This window comes from Alligator mississippiensis, chromosome 2 (assembly GCF_030867095.1).
Source record: "Alligator mississippiensis isolate rAllMis1 chromosome 2, rAllMis1, whole genome shotgun sequence".
NCBI lineage: Eukaryota > Metazoa > Chordata > Crocodylia > Alligatoridae > Alligator > Alligator mississippiensis.
In genome coordinates this window covers 104,857,832-104,872,225 of record NC_081825.1, presented here as the reverse complement: position 1 = coordinate 104,872,225, position 14,394 = coordinate 104,857,832, and the positions used below count along the sequence as shown (strand labels likewise).

Sequence of the window (14,394 nt, the reverse complement as noted above, 5' to 3'; positions counted from 1 at the left end):
AGAGCAAGGAGGCATTTTCAGAAGGGAACACTACAACATTTCTATTTTTTCTGAGTTTCTCTAAAATTCTCTCTGTATATACCAATTTCCAGATATGTGCTGATCTATGAAACTTGATACTTAAAATGAAATCTACTTTGTTCACCAAATCCATTAATGTAATGTTGTAACCAGCAATACTAGTGCAGCACAAGCAATCCTCAACTGTACTGAAATTGTGAACACCATATATCATGACTTCTGCTATATGTCATTGTTCTTAGACATAAGATTTCATTACATAAAGCCTGACAACTGAAAGTAAGTGGGGGGAGGGGGGAGATCCACAATAATTGATTCTTGATTCAGAATGAGGCAGGAACTGCGGCTCACACCCAAACACAGACACTCCTTCGTGGCAGACAAGCATTCTGATGGTTGTTGGCTTTGTTGTAACAACAGGAAACCTCCCCCACCCCACTTTGTTGTACTGGATTGTCTGAAGCAGTTACTAACTGGCTTTCAATCTCCTTTCAGAGGACACTGACTATCAGCTAGCTACTAGAACACATTACAGAAGCCAAAAAGTATAACACTTCAGAAATGCATCATCTTTCAACCACCACGCAAATATACTTTTGAGTCAAAAGGATTGAAAGACACCAAGGCATTAGAAACCGTGTGTGTGTGTGTGTGTGTGCTTAACATACAGTATAATACACAAGTGATTACATATTGACATGATTTCATATTACTGTATTTTATTTATATTATTTTATATTATTAGCAATTGCAACAACTATGCTGTTCTTGTAGCCAATTGGTATCAGGATGAATGTTAAATAATGAATAAGCATCAGGCTTAAGTCCAGTAACCATTATTACATCTGAAATCTGAGGATAGAGTAAGTGCAGTTTTATTTAGAGGGTTTTTTGGTTGTTGTCATCGCATGACTAAACTGCTTTTGTGAGTCAAGGGACTTTGTATTTGCCAGCCAAGATTTGGAAGGACTCCTTCCTTACCTTTAAAAAAATATAAAGCACTATCTGAGCAAGCTAATAAAAGGCTATAGTACAATATTTTCAGGCACACTTTTATGCTGAGCAATGGTCACAGTCCATATTATGAGCAGGTAGACCATTTTAGCAGGAATATAAAAAATCAGGGAGGTCTGTGATTCTGCAGTGAACTGCAAGCTCAGTTGGGATCCATATCACTTTGAAAGACGCAATCTGAATTGTCCATTTCCCTCCTCCTCCTCCTCTCTGCTTGAGCACAGATGGTCAAACCTTACAGCTAACCCTGAGCAATGGATAATGAAATAATAACTCTGCTCAGCCTACAGCCTCTGTGATTATTTTCAAATTAATATCCAAACTGCATTATCAGATTCACCACACCAGAAACAAAATTCTAGTTTACCAGCCAGCCCATCCTGTTAGTCAGGAAATGCTTCTAACAGTTACATTTCTACACTTTTCCACTCTTTAAAGTTGTGTACAGTTACTGTAAACATATGCATCAAACCACCTCTACTTTTTAGCTTTGAAGAAATAAGAAAAAACACGAGACTATTTCTGAATACTAATGCCAAAACCATTACAAATGCTAATTTGGTACCAACAACCTATGATTAAAAAAAAATAAGGTACCTCAAGCACAAGAATTAAGGCATCATCATAAGGCACTCTCTCTTTTTCTTCACCAAAAGGCAACTTACATTTATTTATTTTTTGCTCTTGAAGATTTTAACACTATATTAAAGATACAGTCCTTTAGATGATTTAATCCAACGCTCTTTAGTATTTTACTGGTGGCTGGCTGAATTGAAGTTGAAGATCTTACAGCACTTTTGCAGAAAGAAACAGGGAAGTCAACAGTCTCTCAGGTAAGACTCCCTCTCACCAAAAATGGACTGATGTTTCAGGCCAGGGGTCAGCAACCTAGAGCCCATGGGTCAAATCTGCCCCACAAAAGGCTGTGCCATGCAGCCCTTCCCCTTCATAATGCTGTCCTCAATTACGGAGCCTTCTGCTCTGCCACTTCTGCGCTCATCTCACTGAAAAAGGTTTGGGAATCTGAAGCAAAAGTGAGTGCGGGCAGCTGGCTGTTCCAGAGAGGTGGAGACTTCTGGCTCATGGCCACAGCTGGGCCAAGCTCCAGCTCATGACAGAAAAAGGCAGCTGACCCCTGTTCTAGACAACACTGGAGACCTAATCACTTCTTGACATTGAATTACCGGTACCTAAAATTCAGCACTATGTAAAGATGCTTAAGATTTGGGGAGTGTTAAATAATTTAAAGAATGATAGAGAATATGCACTTTGGTATCAGTTGTCCAGCCAATGATCTCACAGGCTGTTTGTAGATGTTAAAAAAACCAAACCAAACAAACCAAACCAAAAAAAAGTGCTTTACCAAAAGAAGCAGCGTGTTACTTCAACATGGCTTTGCAGTGTCTGTAAAGCAGGGCTTTTTGGCCATTTTAGCTAAAGCTGATTCAATCAGCTATTAAATAAGTATCAAAAAAGCCCCACCATAGCACCCAACATTTATAGACATGGGTCACACTGAGTTAAAGTAACACACTGCCTTTTCTGGGCACGTGCACAACTGGGCACAGAAACACCCTGAATTTACAGTAAAGCACCAGATTTGGGGGTGTTTTTTCCATATCTGCAAGCACCCACAAAGTTTACTACGAATAATAAACTAATATTTACTTTTTAGTTGTATCCCTATTTTGCAGGCTGGAATACCAAGGCCCAGAGTGGTTAAGTGAATTCCCTAAGGTCACATACTCATCAAAAGCAAAGCTAGGAATAGAATTCTTACTGTTCACTCCCGTTTTCGTGTGCCCTACCCACCAGTCAATACGTCCTCTCAATACTATGTAAAACCACATTCTGTTGTAGTCTCATTCTTTGGCATAATGTCTAGCCCACACAATGTCTTTCATCAAAAGACTAGAAAGGAAGATAAAAAACAAGTTTGGAGAGAATACTAACCAAGATTTAAAAAAGAAAGACTTTTGGCCTGCTCCCATCCCTCACACCTTTTCCCTCCATCAAAATCACTAAAGCCCAAATCCTATTGCACTTCTAAGGCACTGTGCTGGTCCCAAAGGGTGCCTATATGTGAACAGCAAGGTTGCTCTGACATGCTGGAATTCCAGCACATCGGAGCAGACTCAATTAATCAAGTCTGCTGGAGCGTGGCATGTGTAAAAGTGCCCACAGTGCCTAGGTGCTGTACTATTCCACCTTCCTCAAGTCCCAGAAAACCCAAAATGCTCACTGTTTTTTTAGGATTTACTCTCAAGGTTAAGGTGAAGGTATGCTAGAAAAGTCTAGGTGTTAATTTTCTGGGACTTGAGCAGGGTGGAACAGGTTCTCACTTGAGTGCCTTAAAGGTGAAATAGTATCTGGCCTAAGAACTTTAGAACAGGTACTAACAAACTTGCTTGTTCAAAGAATTTCTGTGCCACCCGACAGTGGTTTGTGGATAAGAAAAAAAACCTGTCAGAAATGGAAACAAACTACAAGGTCACTACTAGAGGTGCACCAATACATCAGTCCCATATTAGATAAGCACCAATACAGGGAAAATTGACAGTATTGGAAAAATCGGCTTTTTTTGCCTGATGCAGCTGATAATGCCCCGTGCATGCGTGCAGCCACAGCATGCATGGGGCCAGGAGCACAGCCTGGCAGCCTGGAGACCAGCATCAGGCTGGTAAGTTTGTTGTGGGGGAAGGGGTGGGGGGAGGAGAAGCAGCATGTGGGGAGAGCAGATCGAGGACCCTGTGGTGAGGGAGGGAGTGGGGCAGGGGCAAGCACTGCACAGCTGGGGTGGGGTGCAGGATGGAACTGCGAGTGGCTCATCCAGAGGGTGCAGGGAGGGGTGGCTCCCACCACTGGAAGCACCCTGGGAGGACATGGGGGTGTGTGTGCTCCCCCAATCTGTGCGCAAGGCAGGGCGAGCTGCCACTGTGGGCTGGGGCTGCACTGGGCTCTTGCTAGCAGGGGTGTTGGGGTGGGGCTGTGCATGGAGTGGTGGTGGTGCTGGCGCTGGAAGGGGGACTACAGGGATGCTACGACGAATTTTGGAGTGACTGCAGCCCATCCCCCTAGCCTCCTCCCAGCACCACCACCACCTGCCCCAAGTACTGCCCAGCTCTGCCCCCCACCAGGAAGCCCTGGCCACAGCCCACAGTGGCAGCTGACCCTCACCCCACACGCAGCTCCAGGGGCACATGCCCCCCCCATGCCCTCCCAGGGTGTGCACAGTTATGGGAGCTGCCTCCCACCCCGCACCCCCACACGAACTGCTCATGGCTCCATCCCACACTCCGCCTCACCCCGCTGAGCAGTGCCTGCCCCTGCCCCACTCCCTCCCTCACAGCAGGGACCTCGATCTGCCCCACCATGCCCCTTCTGTCCCCCCAATCCTTCCCCCACAACAGACTTACCAGCCCAGCACTGATCCCCAAGCTGCCCAGCTGCATGTTGGAATCGGATTAGTATTGGCTGATATGGCTGCTTAAAAATCAGGCATCGGTATCAGCCCAAAAAATCTCTATCAGTGCACCCCTAGTCACTGTGTCCATTTTTCTACCAGTCCCAAGACTGTTTTCTACATTACATGATCCTATTAGGTCTTGGTATTTTGCTGCCTGCAAACTTACTATTGATGAAGAATTAAAAAATGGTCTGCATTAATAGTTTCATTGATAGATTCATAAGCCAACATGTGACTCTTAAAAGTTGCTTATGGAGAGCATACTGGAAAACAAAAGTTCCTGTTGTCAATAAAAACCAGTTGTGCAATATAAGAACCCAATGATACATCAATCAAGACATCTAATACTGGGTTTGTGAGTCTTGAGAAATTGAATAGTAGATCAGAAAGCACCTAGCCATGCAATTAGGAATCATTTACTATCGTTTGAAAATTGTGGCTACCTCATATTGGTCATGGTTTTCAAACAATAAAAATGGATATTTAAATGCATAGCTCAGTGTTTTCAAATCTACAGTTCAATGTCTCATGACTCCTGAACCCAGCTTTAGTCTCTCCCCACTGATGCATCACTAAACAATAGTCTTTTTCTTGATCATGTTTTGCTTCAGTGCTTTTCACTTTCTGATATTGTAGAAGCGAGTAAGACTAACGCCAATAACACAAATACAACGCTTGGTCAAGATTAAGAGCACTCTTTAGATTCAAGTTCACATTTCCTAGTGATTTCACACTCTCATATTTGTGGACAAAAGTTTTAATTTGCTTTCTATTCACTGATTCTTCTGATGCCTTCTTCTTGATACTGTAAGTGGCAAGACCTGCCTTGCTTTCAAGCAGATGGACCAGAGGACAGTTAGCCCTGCCAAGAGCAGTTATGTCTCCTGCTGTGCTCTTTGTAAAGTAAGTCACTTTCCCCCTCACCTTGTTCCTAGCAGCTGATTTCACAACTTGCAGTCTAACAGAGCAGCAGAAATGTATGATATGTCCCTGGACAGCAAAATACTCTATGTTCATAAGCAACGTTGATTTTTCTCTACAAACGTCTGCATAAAGGTATGTTCTTACAGGGCTACACTTTAAAGCCAGGGGAAGTCTCACAATAGGAAATTCTGGGTTAATGTAGAACATAAAATCATTAGTCATGAGGGGGGGGGACACAAATAAGCTAATTTGCCTTTGACTCTGATCTCCCATAACAAGAAAACAAACTGTGTCTGCCTCAGAATGTGATAAAATACCAAGACCAGAAATTTCCAATTTATTTAATGAATTCCCCAACAAAATGCTTAGGAGGATAAAAGTATTGTACCAAGAAAATATATCAAACCCAAATACAGTAATGTTTAACTTTTCTTTCATGGTTATTATTTGGATTCTTATTGTAACTGCTTGCAAAGAGCTTGCTGCCTATCAGAGAATACAGGCAGGTCATTAGCTAGTCTGAGGCACTAGTACTTAGCAAAATTACAGAGATTTATTTCTGATGTTAAAATTAGTTAGTATTTAGCTCGCGAGCTGGTGGTAATGAAGGAGTCAGAATTTAGTTAAACATGCTTGAATGAAAAACAATGTTTCTTTTCTAGCAATGCAAATGGACATTTACTTTAAGGCATCTTGAGTTTAAGAGATTACTTCACAGCTTTAGCTGCAGTTTAGGGACTCTGGTACCATTTCTGCATCTGGTCACCTCTCTACCAGTGATTTAATACTGATGTGCAGTAATTAAGGTACGAGCCTCACATTCTCTTGCAGAATGCCAGGGATTTCTGAGGTTGTATCAGTTAAGAAGGTATTTATTTATCCCAGCACAAAGCATGATCTTGACATTGGGAAAAAGGCAGAGAAATATCTGTTTTAATGATTTGTCTGTTTTGTTTCCTTAAAAACATTTTGTTCACATAAAGAAGTAAAAGAATTCTAAAGAACCATGCCTCAACCATCTAAAGCTTTCGCAAAAAGCTGCTCCTAAAACTGGCTAGCTCTCCTCCACCTGATCCTATAAACACTGCTGGCAATTTTTTTCCCCAATGCCTCTAACATATTTTCACTTAGCACCAGTTTGATGTATAAGATCTGACAGCCAGGCAGTTATAGGCCACCTGCATCACTGTCGCCATGACAACAGTGAAAGACAATCCATGATCCCATGCCCTGGTCACACGTTTCAATACAGCTTATCTGTCCAAAGCCACTGAGTCTAATGGAAGAGAGTAATTACAATCTTCCACTCATTGTCAAAATTCTCACCATATAACGCTCTTCAAAATTATTTTATTCCCCTCACATGGCTGCTTTGCAAAAAACGAAAAGAAACCTCAAGTGGGTGTGCGTCAGGGGGGTGGGGGAAGGAAGGAGGAGAGAAAAGAGAGGCTGTGACTGGTATAAAAATGTAACAGTGTGATCGAACTGTCCCTTCGCAATGTTAAAGGACTAATCAGAAGCAGAGGAATGTACCAACTAGTAAGAGGGATAAATGAAAATTGCTCTATTATTCAGAGATCATCACTCAAGATACTTCTGGTTCTACATTGGGGGAGAAGAGAGGTGATCAACTACCCCTACTTTCCCCTCCCCTTCCTAGATAAGTTCTTCCTATGCAAAATGAACACACACAATACTGTGCTGTGCAGCAGCAGCAGCTGCTCCTCCATGGAGCAGCATGGCTGTTCAAACTATATTGTCCTTAGGAACTGAATCCTAAGATATACACCAACAAATGGCTTGGCTTTCTCCTCATTCCTATTACCTTCGCCACCCCCAAATGAAGATATATCTCTATTATGCTCTTCCCTGACTACCCTTGTGATATAATACCCTAGAAAGGAAACACCGCCTGTGGGAAACAATGTGAATCTCTTATCCAGAGCTGCATACAGTTCTAGGAGATTCAAAATTAAACTTTTGCTCCACTGAAGGCTCTTGGTAGAAAATGAGTCTCAGCCCCCCAGCTGTAAAATGAGGATAATAGTACTCCTCTGCCTCATAAGGAAGTGAGGACATCGATGCAAAGATTGCAAAGGGTGATCAGGCAAGTCTTCAAGAACCTGATGTTGTAGACGGATATCAAGGTGCTTATATTTAAGAGTGGCTTATAAATAATAACATTAAATATAACTGAAACCTCAGTGAATTAAAAATCGCACTGACAAACCTGCTCTTTAGAATCAGACCAACAGGGAACAAGTGTCATACGTCAATACAGCCCAGGTCCTCCAAGGTGCAAGACAGCCTCCCAAGGATCCCTTCAGAATCAGGAATCAGCAGAACTGTACAGTAACATGGCTTGCAGAAATACTATCCTACACACACACACACACACACACACACACGCTGCTCCCACAATAAACAGCACACCAATTATCTGTCAAAATTCCAAAGTCCTAATTCCTCTAATCCAAAAGCAGCTTCACCTGAATCAATAAAAGCTTTATAATAATAACCAAATAGAGAAATAAAAATACTTCATTAGCCTCTTTCACTCAAGGGTCTCAAAGTACTTTATGCTCATTAGTTAATCAAAACTTAAGACTACTGTGCCCAACTGAGTGGTTTTAGCCACTTGTTTTATGTCATATAGTCAGCTAACAGCAGGCTTTGGAAGAGAATCTCATGAGTCCTAACCTCCAAAAGTGCAAGTTAAAAAAACCTACTCAGAGTCGCAATATCTGTATATCTATATTGAAAAGACAACATTGGGGTCTGAAAGAGTTTAAACAGAGTGTTTCCATAGCATGGTAGGATTCTTCCCTAGCATTCAATTACCTCAAACACAAGTGGAGTTGTGGATTCTTGTCACTTGTGAGCTAAATAAAATGCCATAAGAATAATATAATAATATAATAAATTAAAATCGCATCTTGTTAGTTACCTGGTGCCTTTTATCTCAGAGTACTAAGCCAGTTTAATGTAAGTCATGTCAATTAACCACAGCTGAAAAGCAGCCACCTATCCAGCAAGACACAAGAAACAGTCCACCCATAACACTACACAACTGTTCAGGAAGGAAAATGAACAGCACATCAAACCGAAAATACAGGGGTTGTCTTAGTGCAATGCAATGTATAAAACTGGAGATGAGCCGAGTCATCATGGCTCTTGAGAAATGTGTCACAATCTTGCACTTAGATTTTATTCATAAGATGTGGGACCAGATTTCAGTTGGTGTAAAATAGAACAGGTCTACCAACTCCAGTGGATCAATGCTGAATTACACCTTCTGAAAATCTGTTCCAGCTATACTATCAACACAGCGACCCCTACCACTTCCTTACGGTACAGGCTCAGTACTTAAAGGTAAGACTGCCACCTACAGCATAGTAAACAATACTTTCTGTAGCACAACTTTCCCTTGGGAATTTCCAGCCCCCTCCCCCACCCAAACAAACAAAAAACAAACTAACCAGGTTCAGCTACTTAAAATGGAAGCTTGTTAATGCTTTCATGTTAAGGCAGTAAGTCTTCAGACTATGCTTTTAATCCATTTGTTACTTTATACACAGAGAAGTACAATCTCTCAAATGGATTTCTTGCCTTTATTTCCTTTAAGCTTCATTGCAGCAGCATGGGTTACTCCTCTCTAACAATGTATTTGAATATTAGGAATCCTGCTGGTACAGTACCAATAAAATTCCATTTGCTAAGAAAATTAAATACCTGTTATCTTTCTACTTCACTCAAGAACATAGTGTCATAGATATCTAACTGGGGTATTATGATCCCAGCACTCATTCCTGCAGACTTGATCTGTTCAGGTCCCTGCTGACCCTAGAAACTATGAAACATTTTTTCTTAGAATTTCTCCATTAAATGCTGGTGGGCCCCTGTCCCAAAATTCCTTCACCTCCTGCTTGTATAGTTTTCCCTCATTCCAGCATACAAACTCTATCATTCAATAGTTTAGTCAGAGGCAGCTATTTTATCTGATTTGAGATCACTGGATCATAGGAAAGTAGGACTGGAAGGGCTCTCATGAGGTCATCTAGTCCAGGCCCCTGATTGGGGCAAGATCATTTCTGACTAAACCATCTCAGCCAAGTATCTGTCTAACCTGCTTGTGAAAACTTTCAAGGATGAAGATTCCACAATTTCTCTAGGTAGCTTGTTCTAGTGCTTGACCACTCCCATAATCGGAAAGTTTCTCCTAACCTCTAACCTAAATTTCCTCTGCTGCATCTTGAAGCCATTACCCCTAGTCCTATCCCCTACAGCCAGAGAAAAGTTTATCTGTCCTCTCTGTAATTGCTCTTCAAATATTTGAAGACTGTTATTAAATCCTACCCCCATCTGCTCTTCTCCAGACCAAATAATCCTAGTTCTTTTTGCCTTTCCTTATAAGTCTTGCTTCATAGACCCCTAATCATTTTAGTTGCTCTCTGCTGCACTTTTTCTAATCCTTCTGGAAGTGTGGGGCCCAAAACCGGACCAAGTACTCCAGGTGAGGCCTCAGTGTTGAATACAACAGAATAAAACACTTCCCTTGATTTGCAAGTGATACTCCCGGTATGCTGCTGGCATTTTTTTTTTTTTTTTTCCCCAACAAGAGCATGCTGTTGGCTCATATTCATCTTATGGTCCATTGTAACCCTGAGGTCCTTCTGTTCAGTACTGCAGCCTAGCCAGTCATTCCCCAGTCTGTAGGAATGGAGTAACTGCATGCATACCAAGTGCAGGATTTTGCACTTGTCCTTGTTGAAATCTTATCTGAATTGCAGTTTATACATCTTTGGTGTTACTGTATAAATTGCAGTTTGGCCCCCACAAAAAATATTTATAAGGAAGCATAACTTCCTTATTTTAAACCACTAATAATTCATACAGTAGATGGATAACCAGCCTCCTGAGTCTGAAAACCAACACTTTTCCTTAAGTATTCTGGGTCCATCAGATTATCTAAGGGAATACACAGCAACGATCTTAGCTGCAGGCTGGAAATATCCAGCTTGGGTACAAAGTGGGCTAGGTGCTAAGACATGGCCACTGCAGCCACCGTTTCTCTCCACTGCATGTTTGTGGCACTGGTGAAGCCCCCAACCACCAAAGCCTCTCTCCAGGCCAGATCCAATAGCTCCATGGACCAAATCCAACCCAGAAGCCTTAGGTCACCAATCCCTAGTCAGAGGTATTCAGGCCAAAAAATATCTTGTGTAATGCAGAAGAGGACACATATGTGCACATGTATGCATCCATGCATGTATACACACACAATATGCACAGAGAATCCAAAAAGAAGACAAAGAAGTTGGACTGAACCCAGTAGGATTAATTTTCAAAGGCACTTCAGAAAGTGACAGCATTTTAAAAATAAAGCCATTTTATGTGCAATGAGTGAAAAACCATACAGCAGCAGAGAATGCTGCTAGAAGCACTGTCGAACACACCCAGCATTTACAACTATACAGAGAAATGATATGGTCCAGTAAATGGTCACTGCACACAACATGGTTTTATTTTGAAAATGCCATTACTTTCTGAAACACTACAGCATAGGACACTTTCCTTTAAATGGTATAGTCATTAGAAGCTAATTTACAACCATGCACATTACAAATAATCCTTCTAAAGTAAAGGCTAAATTCCACTGTCTTAGCCATGTCTTACTTTTTTTAGGGTTATTTAATAATTAAAAATTTGCAGGTGAACATTTAACTTAAGGTCCATTTTATTATATGTTTCAGCAAATAACATTGGTTTTTATACTGATTTCTGAAAAGTTAATCTCACAATGGCCTTGTCCCTAGAATCTGAAGTAAGAAACAGGGAAATCAGAATATTAATTTCCTACAGCTTTAAAAGAAAGAATATAATGTTCATATAAACTATCACAAGAATATGCCTTGCTTAGGCTCACTCTTGAGTGGTTGAGGTAGCAGAGAGCATTTAGGCACCTGAGCAGTTTAAATGAAGTCCTGTATGAAACGAGAAAACTTCTCGTCTAGAAAATTGAAAGTACCACTATAAGGGTAAGCAGCTCAGATCCATATAGGGCAAAGGGACTGTGTTTAGGATATGCTGAAGAGGGATATGCCACAGAGGAGCTCTGTGTCAGCCCTGCATAGGTTAGAGTAAAAAGTCAATGTAGGAAGGAGGCCAGGAAAGGGTCACAGCTCTACCTTTATATAAAATCCAGCCAGCCCAGTACCCTGCGTAAGTGGAATAGTGGTCATAGGGGTTGTGCAGCAGCCATGAACCCTGGACCTAGGCTGCGGGAATAGAATTAACCTCCCCAACCTCTCTGTATGCGTATTCATAGACCCCAAGTATTCAAGTTTTATGTTGATGAAGTGAATTTCACTGTGTGATCTTTACTCATACCCTACAACTTGAATTTCTTGCAAGTTCTTTATCCAACTGTTGTACTAGAGGGGAAAAAAGAGAGAGCTAGTAGTAGGACGGATTGTTTTTGTTGGGGTTTGGCGCAAGCACAGAATTGCTCAAGAATTTATACTACAGCTCCTTGGCAAGGAGCCAACTGAAAAGGAGCAGATGGAGAAGGAAGTCTGGTATCCTGACAGCAGAAACACAACACAGAAAGATGTTAGAGCAAAGAAACCAACTTCTGACGTCAGAAGCTGTTATTCCACTCATCTTGCAAGCTTTTGTGGTGCCCAATCTGTTTGCATTTCTACTTCAGCAGCTAGGAGGCCATCAAGGAGTTTTAGTCTTTGTGGAAATAACTCTGGTTCAATGAAACATTACATTTTGTCTGTATGAAGAGCCAACTCACATTATCCTCTAAAAAAACTGAACAAACCAAAACACCCAGAGCAGGACTATATGAAATTGAGAAAGATTTTTTAAAAGGGTAAGTGCAAGGAAGTGGACTGAATACAATTGTGCAGGGAAGCCAAAAGTGTTTTGCCTGTGCTGAGCAAGAAGTTGTTTCCAACTAGGCCAGGGGGAACCCCCACACAAAAAACCCCAGGGCATGGCTCTGAAGTAAGGATGTTAGAGAAATACTATCAGCAGTGAGCAAAGAATCCAAAAAGGTTTACATGCATCAAATGTGACCCTCCTCCACAGATACAAGGGTCTGCAGGAAGAGTTCCAGAGGGGCTTTAAAGACAATGGCGGATGAAGCTTGAGAGTCAACAGAGAATACGGGACCTGAAGACTGCTTTTCAGTGAGATGTGTACAATTAAAGGGTCATATCTGTGCATATAATGTGCACACACAGTGATAGTGTCTGCTGAAACTTGCTAGCAATCGTGTTCAAACATTATTAATCAAGGTCAGACATTTGTGCGTAATTTGTACAGTCCCTGAAAGCATTAATAAGCACACAAATACATGTTCATTCTTGTATTTAGTATATTTTCAAAGGTCTGATGCAGAAAAAAAGGATCAAGATGTATTTCAGAGAATATGTACATTGTGAGACTGGGCTCACTGTCACTCTTCCACAGATCCCTCTCCACTACCCATTTGCAGAATTTGGCAAGTGCCCTGCTGACCTAGGTAGGTCCGTTTTTTCCCCTGAAGTTCTCCTCCTCATTTTTAGTAGGTTGAAAAAAATGTTCTTATTAACTGAAACCTTTTTAGTAGCCACATTTAACAAATTCACCATATTGTACATGATGTTCATTGAATGACAGAAAAAGTGTTATACTAATTTCAGAAAATACCTTCTGGAAAAGGTCTAGGAATACTGGATCTACCTAGTATAGAAAACATGAGCTTGGCAGGTTCTGTCTGGCCTACACAGGCCCAGGACACATGTTTAACTCCTGTTATCTGAAGATTTTTTTTTTAAGCATTGTCCTAGATGAGACCTTTAAAAAAATCCTGTCCAGTGCATCCCTATATGCTTATATAAAGTCTTGCCTAAAGCCAATATGCAATTTGATTCTGCCCCAATGAATCAGCTTGCAGAATTTGGGCCTGACTGTGGATTGGAGTCAACTCATCGTAATTCTTTCCCAATTTGTTTTACCCATGATGGGCACAGGCGCCCTACTACACTGAATTTATATAGCACTGAATTTATATAGCCAAGAAATTTAGCTATTTTAATGAAAATTGTTACAATAATACATTGCTTCAATAAGCTCAATAGCAAAGGATTTACAGTATGCCTTTTAACTGAGGTCCCCTTCTGGTAGTACTTCAGTAATACTTGTTTCTCCCCTCTCAGATGCGTTAAGGAGGACTTTTGCTAACAGCAAAAAATAAAAAAGTGTGTGAACTAAGCTGCTGTTAAGAAATAATGTATTTGTATCCAGAACCAGATGCTATGACCCATGTAACTTTAAATCAATGTTCAATCTTCCCTCAGAAATAAACAAAGGAAACCCCAGAAACTCTTCATCCTACTTAACGGACAGCTACTGTGTGCTTCTTCGAACACTATTTCTTTCCTTTTCTACAGCAGGCACCAACCTGTTTCTAAAGAATGTACAATAGAGAAAAGGATGAATCCAGAAGTTTACTGTTCTGAGATGCACCATTTACAGATGCACCAGATGTAAACAGAAACCGCTTTGCGGTCAAAATCCCTCAGCAGTGACCATTTCTCCACCATCAACTAATAAACTATCATTAGCTGGTTTAGAGAAGCAAATTAATAATTATTACTTGTAAAGAGAGCCACAAATCATAATCAAACACGCCTCCTGAAGTTAAAAGCTAACTAAAGTGAGACGCCTACAATGTGGAGCTGGGTGTCTTTGCTAATGAGTAATGAACAGTATTAAATCACAGGCTGCCACGGATACCTCATAAGAAAAAAGACCCACTTGCAAACAAGGTGAATTCTTATAAAAGGAGCTATTACCTATATAGAAACCAAAAAAGCCCCTTCTCTATTAACAGATATTCCCCTATTCCCATCATACCTAGAGATCTACTAGATATTTTTTTTCCTTATCAGTCAACTATTAAAATTATGTGCCAG

At 41.0% G+C, this 14,394-nt stretch overlaps 1 protein-coding gene across 3 annotated transcripts in view; it reads right to left on the bottom strand.

The window, feature by feature from the left end:
- Positions 1 to 14,394, bottom strand: part of MAML3 (mastermind like transcriptional coactivator 3) — a 364,995-nt gene that overhangs the window by 316,184 nt on the left and 34,417 nt on the right. The window lies entirely within an intron of this gene.